At 43.2% G+C, this 6,969-nt stretch overlaps 1 protein-coding gene across 2 annotated transcripts in view; it reads right to left on the reverse strand.

The window, feature by feature from the left end:
• Positions 1–6,031, reverse strand: part of cntn5 (contactin 5) — a 159,423-nt gene extending 153,392 nt beyond the window's left edge. For both annotated transcript variants that reach the window (XM_023807274.2, XM_023807275.2), the window contains exons 1-2: positions 5,674–6,031; positions 1,503–1,624 (exon numbers count right to left, since the gene is read on the reverse strand). The gene's annotated coding sequence lies outside the window, so the exon portion shown is untranslated. The remainder of the gene's footprint in view (positions 1–1,502; positions 1,625–5,673) is intronic.
• Between the last annotated feature and the right edge of the window lie 938 nt (positions 6,032–6,969).

Genomic DNA, 6,969 nt, shown 5'->3' on the forward strand with positions numbered 1-6,969 from the left:
TCGTCTCGACTGGCGCTCACGCTTTAAGCCCTCTCTCCTTACTATCCTCTGCTAAACGTCACACGTCATCCACCTTTTTCCATTCAGCTTGCAGCTCAACCTTTTCCTAGAGGGGTCTGGAAAGGTTATGCAAATTGGCTGCATACAAACACAGGCTTTTAGACCACTCGTCAGGTTTTATACGCATGTAAATCAGCAGAGCACAGACCGGCGGCCAAAAGCACTAAAACGCAGACTAATTAAAATGAACTGAACAGATTTAATATACATATTCAACATATTATGTACAAGGGCCATTGGTTTCTAGCACACTTTATTTGTATGCGTCTTTTTCTCCAGTTTCTCTGTCATATTATAAAAGGCGCAGTCTCTCACAGAAGACAAAGGGATGTTAAGAGGAGATCGCTTTGCAGTGCCGCTCTGAGGCCTGATCGAGGAGAGACATGATGTCTGCCTGGTGCGACTCTCAGCAGAGCAGGGCGGGTAATATACTTGCATTTTGTATTACAAAAGTAAAGTAGATCAATAGTCTCCATTCTTACTTCAGGTGAGGTTACAGTGTGTGCGTATGAAAGTAATAGCCACCGACACGAAGTCATAACAAGGAATGGCCCGATCCTATCTTCATTTTGTCTTGGCGTGTGTTGGCTGTGTCCTACCATGACTACAGGTGAAGGTTTATCCCCAAGCAGAACTTCAGAGTCAAAGTTCAGGCATCTGGCTCAGTGGCCCTTAACCTTAAGCTGCTCCAGAGACTGTCTCACCCTGCTTCCTCAGAAAACAATGTACGTCGCTTTGGATAAAAGCATTCGCTAGATGGATCAGATGTAAATGTAAAATATAAATGCTCAACGGGTTCAGCACATCTGAAATATCATTCACTGTAGTGCCCACGTATCTGCAGGGGAAACATTCTGAGACCGACCGCTGATAGGCGAAACTGCGGATAGTAGTTTGTTTGTCATGTATATGCAAACCTATGATAAAGTTTAATTTATAAATTACACATACAAAGACATCCACAAAAATGACTAATAAAATAAAATAAAACTGGGGTCTCTCTGAATGAATGGTATTCTGGTGTCGGAAAGGCTGCTCAGAATTGCACGGAATTTAAAACTTATGAACCATTTATTTTTTTAATTTTCCACTTAATATTTTCAGGCTGTGGTAAATCGAGGATAACTGAGGCTGCGGTTACCGAATCCGCAGACATGCGAGTTCCATGATATCTGCAAAGCTACGTTTTTAGCACACACAGACACAGGTATAGATAGAAGGATTTCAATTTGAGAATAAGTTTACGTTCAATCGACAACAGCTCCCTGCAGGGTCACTACCTATTCAGTTACTCAATTTGACACTGCAACAATATGTTAAATAACATAAAATAAGTCAATCTTGCTATCCTGCAGACATGAGACCTGTGAGCTTAACACATTTCAGTTCTCCCAGCGGCCATCCCATAGAAACGCAGAGTCCAGCCCTGAGTTGCACTCTACCTGAGTCCCTTACAGCCGTACAGTTGGTGGCTTTTTTCCATGGTTAAGTCAACAGTCTTCTGGGAAGAAGTGCGGGGTTCAGTCAGGTCAGCGGTGGCTAAAAGCTCTCTCCCTAAGGCCCCCTGCAGGTGGAGAGAGGAAAGGCATCATTCAGACACGTTAACAGCATTCAGGGCATTTTCATCTTCAAATACATTCTCCAGTAAGCACCCAAGAAAGCCAGGACACACGTACCCTCAGAAAGGCATCACGGGAAAAGAAACCGAAAGAGGTTTTTCTGCAGTGTGAGGCCCTCAAACTGCCAAGCTCTACGTTCTCATGGCTGGTATATAAAAACTATGATTTAGCAATTAAAGGTGCCACAGAATGCATTTTTTTCTTAAATTGTTCTCTGCTGTCTACACAGAAGGTATGTAAACTTGATTTGGATGAATAACATCTAGAAGTGGTTTTACAAGCCTATTGACAACCCGACAATTTAGCCCTAGAATTAAACAGGCTGATCTTGTTTTAAGTTGTCATTTAATATTACTTGGAACTATTTGCTGCATGTAACTGTAATAGTCCCACTTCAGACTAGACACAACATTAGCATCATCATAACTTTGTTTTCAGGATTGTAACAAGAACACTGAAATAATTTTTCATCTCACACAAGTGATTTTACGATACAAGCTTTGTCATGCAAGTATTATGAAGAACTCCAAACAGTAAGCTGAGCAGCTTGTAATGAATTTGGAGTTCTGCTTTCAAGCTTCCATTTAAAAAAAAAAAAACCTACTGCAGCGTCAATTAGATATTTCTTTAGCTAACCAAAAATAGGCTATGGGAAGTGCAGAAGCCTCTTCAATGTCAGTATCACAGACCTCGTAATGTTGTTTACTACTCCCCTGCCATACTGGGGTACGTTTTCTCAAAAGCATAGTTGCTAGCAATGTTAGTGACATCCCCATCACAGCCTCAAAAGGCACACTTATACAGCCTGCCATTTCTGCGGTTGTCCTCCACCTCGTTCTTCACAATACCTACATAACTGCTGAAGTCCTAATGTGCATGTCAGTAAGCTTGAAAGCGGCCTGGCATATCTTAACTTTGGGGGTATGGTTAAGACTGTTACTGTACAGTCTAGGAGTTATTAAACAGTCCATTTCACCTCCTTTTCCATATTCAGGAATTATATTTGAAAAGAGGGAATATCAGTGTTTGAGATTCATGGAATGTGATTTCCATGTACAAAAGTACCTTTTTTCAGCAATACTGAGTAAAGTCAGATTTTCTTTCTATGGTACCTTTAATGTCAATAAAAGATTTGTTTTAAGTAAATATTGTTAAGTATATTTTAAGTAAATGTATTCACACATCCCTGAATAAATACACATTTATTGTGAACATGCACAGCTATTGTCTGCATGCCATAAGGATCACCATCCAGTGTCGTCACTCAGGAGATCAGCCCGCACACTGTCCCCAAATCGATGGTGTTCGTGTCATTATATCCCGATCACTCTGGATGGGGGCAGGATGCCAGTTTCCCATACTGACAGGCACAGTCCCCCCTCCCGCCTCCCCCCCTGACAGTCCCTGCACGCTGCAGAGCCACTTCAGAGATGCTAGTGACTTCTCAGGCGTGAACATGACTGTGACCCCAGGGACACTTCAAGTCATATCCCATTTGTGCCGGAGATATTTCCGCGCGGGTAAACAAATGCGCCCGCCGTAAAAGGCAGAGCGCCCAACGAGGGAAGCGCATCAGTAAGCGGCACGCAGTCACGGGCGATCACGCTCACGTCTGACACGCGTCACAGGGGAGGGAGCCGGGGCTCTGATTTTCCCCTGATTGTGCTGTGATGGGGCGTTTTAGAAGAACCAGGTTCTGCTCCTGGCCCCGGAATGAGGAAATCTCAAGGGCACCAGCACTTTGCCCCCCCCCCCCCCCATCCCATCAATCAGTATACAGGGCCTGCTTGGATAATGAAAACATTCTGATATGTATATACATATTGGGGCTATTGTAAAAAGTAAATTAATCACAGTTTTCAGTCATCAATCACGATTAATCGCACCAATACTGTAGGACTAACACAAAGAGGAGTATATAGGTCACTGTCACAAATTCATTATCATAAACATTTTCTCTAATTTATAAAACTGGTTTGAAGACAGTCTCAAATTATACAACTTCACTGTATAAACTGTTAATGTCGACCTATGGGGTAGGTAATCAGTTTTATGTTGCCATTTATTTCTGCAATATATAAAATCATATATAATCATATATAATATATATAATCAAATCCAGAACAAGAGTAACTGAGATGAAGAAAAAAAATGAAAAAAAATTAAACTAAGCAAACATACATATGGTCATTCAAATGGAATTTTAATTGATCGATTGTATTTAAAAAGAATTTATGTATTTTTGTGTTACTGACTTTTGGCTACCTATTTAGGGAAAATGAATAATAATTTTTTTTTTTTTTTTAAATCAGCAAATCAACAAATGGAAATCTGAATCTAACAGATATTTCAACATTTGTTCAATGGATTAATTTAAATAATCTGTATATCACAAATGTTTTCCAACAAAAAACTGAAAAAGTGGTCCCCATGTTAAAATGACAGAATGGTCCCTACAATGTAATATATACATCTCCCTCTCTCTTTCACACACACACACACACAAACACAGAGTACATGGTCATTAAAGCAACATCCATCCATCATCCATGTCATCTATCTCAGGCAAAGCAGGAGACACCCTGGATGGACGGCATGCAGACACAATCATACACTACAGCCAATTCAGAGACACCAATCAGTGTAGCGGCATGTCTCTGGGCTGTGGAGGACATGCCACAGCGCTGGGGGTGTGAGTGCAGCTCGCTGAGCCACCACACCGGCCCACTGACACTCCAAGTTCCTTAAGATTCACTCCTGCCAGTAAACGTGTCAAACAGAACATTTTCATGTTTTTACCACTTTGGAGAGGAAGTAAACCCGGGTAAAGGTGGGCATCCCCCAAGGCGCGGGGCATGTTAAACGTGCATTTTTAGAGGCCGTCCAGCTGCTGGCAAGTTGTGAACCAAAGTTTGAGTTGGTCTCTCACACCACAGCAGGGGCCTAGAGAAACATACTGACTGTGTTGTACAGTAGATATGCATGCTCAGTTTAGGCATATTCACAAGGAGAAATGTTAGTTAAAATACAAATCCTGTTAGTATGTAAGCATGAGGGCACTGCAGTGAATTTCCAGACCATCTTTCTGAATTTGGCATAGGACCAGCCTTAACACCATACTCAGACGCTCGGCATCTTCATACTCAACGTGGCCATGGCCGGGAGTCAAAGGAGTTATCCTGGAAGCGCTGTAACGTACAAACACATCCTCTCCTCATCGGGGAGACCTGCTCGCTTAAGCTCAAGACTCCCAGGAGAAAACACAGAGCGGCTGGACACAACAGCTGGTTGGAGTTTGCAGCAAAACAGGAAGAGCACAGAGTCACAGTCACGCTTAAATGTCACACGGACTTCCGCTTTCAAAGGCATCAATGGGATTAACATGGCTTTGAATCCCGAGGGGGTGAGGCCACGGAGCCCAGGAGACAGCTGCATGGTTTGAGCAAACAGGAAGTGGGTGAAACTGGTCAGATAATTAATCCGTGGGATCGAAAGGACATGGGCCTCAATATCTAACTATCAAGAAAAGGTGACAGATGCCATCTGTACTGATCTGTACACCTTCAGAGCCTGGGTATCTCCTGGGTGGATTCAGCAGAAGTTGTGCTTTTTGAAGGATGGATGTTCACAAGGGGAGAAGAGGCCGTTACGACTTAATTAAAAATGCAATCACGTCACGCAGGCCAGCAGTGGAACCGTTGTGTATGGTCATATAGTATTTATAAGGTCAGCCAAGGTGAGGCGAGGGAAATGCTGTTTGCCGTCAGTATTATCATAGGCTGCTTGTGGATAATCGGTCTCGATTCCAAACGTAGCAGCTCAGTGAATTTCACCGAGCGGTAGCCGTGACAGTCATTTCTAACCAGGCCAACTTCACATATTATAAGTATGTGAGCTCTGACAAGGCAGCCGGCTAATGCAACTTAATTTATGACTTTAGAAAAGGCGTAATTAAGGGTTCATTTGTCAGAGAGAACGCGGAGCCCACGCTTACCTGCTAAATGTGTTCATGCTGATGAAAATATCATGAACTTGCACATGCTGCTGGATATTTATAAAAGCCTAAGTCTGTCCGCGAAGGGCAGCGGGTAATTAGCGACAAAGACGGCCGGGCATGAGAGCGACGCCCCTCTCAGGGCGGGACCCGCTGTTAAATTCACATTAACGCTCATATTTGAAAGGAGCGTAATTGAATTTGGGACCGTGATACGGTGCTACAGTCTTATCAGTCTCCCTCCAAAACGCGTCGCCTTGCTCCCCACCGTAATGATCCTTTAAAAGACACTTTAATGTAACAGCTGTGATGAGCCCTGCGGTCTTTTAAAATCTCGCCGCGTGTCCGCATAGCGGCGTCCAGCACGCGGATCGACCGCTCTGGCGCCCTCCGCGCGCCGAACCACCGACCGCGCCGGGGGTGCAACCGACCCCCACAGCACCTTGTGCTCTCTGTTACGTGCAGCAAATATGTTACCGTCCTTTTGGGTTATATTAACTTCGATTAGATTAGATGCACTTTATTGATCCCAGGGAGAAATTCTTGAGCATGCAGCAGCAAGGTACGTCGAGCAGAGATGAGCATAGATTTAGTGCAAAATAGACAAAGCTGTACGTAGTGCAGACAAGTAAACGTGGTGCAATCAAAAAGTACACAGTAAACAAATAGAATCCTAAAAAGAGAACATTTTTAAATATTAATGAAATAAATAACAACAGCAAATATGAAATAATAATAAATTAGTGGATGATAACACGAAATTAAAAACAGATGGCACCGGACATTATTGCAAAGATGGGATGCTTCCTGATGCGTTATGGCTGGGGGTGGCGGTGTCTTTTAATAGATAGAACATTTTCAAATTGAAACTTTTTTCACAGTTAACTTTGAAATTGTCCAAGCTGCTTGATATCCGGTTTAATTTGCAGTCATGAGCTGTGAGCAGCCAGGCAGCCTCTGTTGTTGTTACTGCACCATCCTGGGAGACTCACATTCTCCCTTTCCCATCACCCACAATGGACCCAACTAAGGACAGAATCTGCGGTCCTCGCTGTGATAATCGATGTAGGACGTTATGAGCTGCATTCCTGAACAGCATCAATGATGTTTCAGCAGTGACCATTAAATTAGATCTGTGTTAATGAATCACCCCTCCAAGCCTCTGCTGGCCACAGGCTCATTAAAAAGTCTCACTCAGAACAAGCGCACAGGTGTATGTCAGGTGCACAGGGTTAAATGCAGGAGAGGATCTACTTTTTAATAACCTGGCTCTCATTAGTGGCCCTGGGAGCGATG

Source organism: Paramormyrops kingsleyae, chromosome 17, assembly GCF_048594095.1.
Source record: "Paramormyrops kingsleyae isolate MSU_618 chromosome 17, PKINGS_0.4, whole genome shotgun sequence".
NCBI classification, from domain to species: Eukaryota; Metazoa; Chordata; class Actinopteri; order Osteoglossiformes; family Mormyridae; genus Paramormyrops; species Paramormyrops kingsleyae.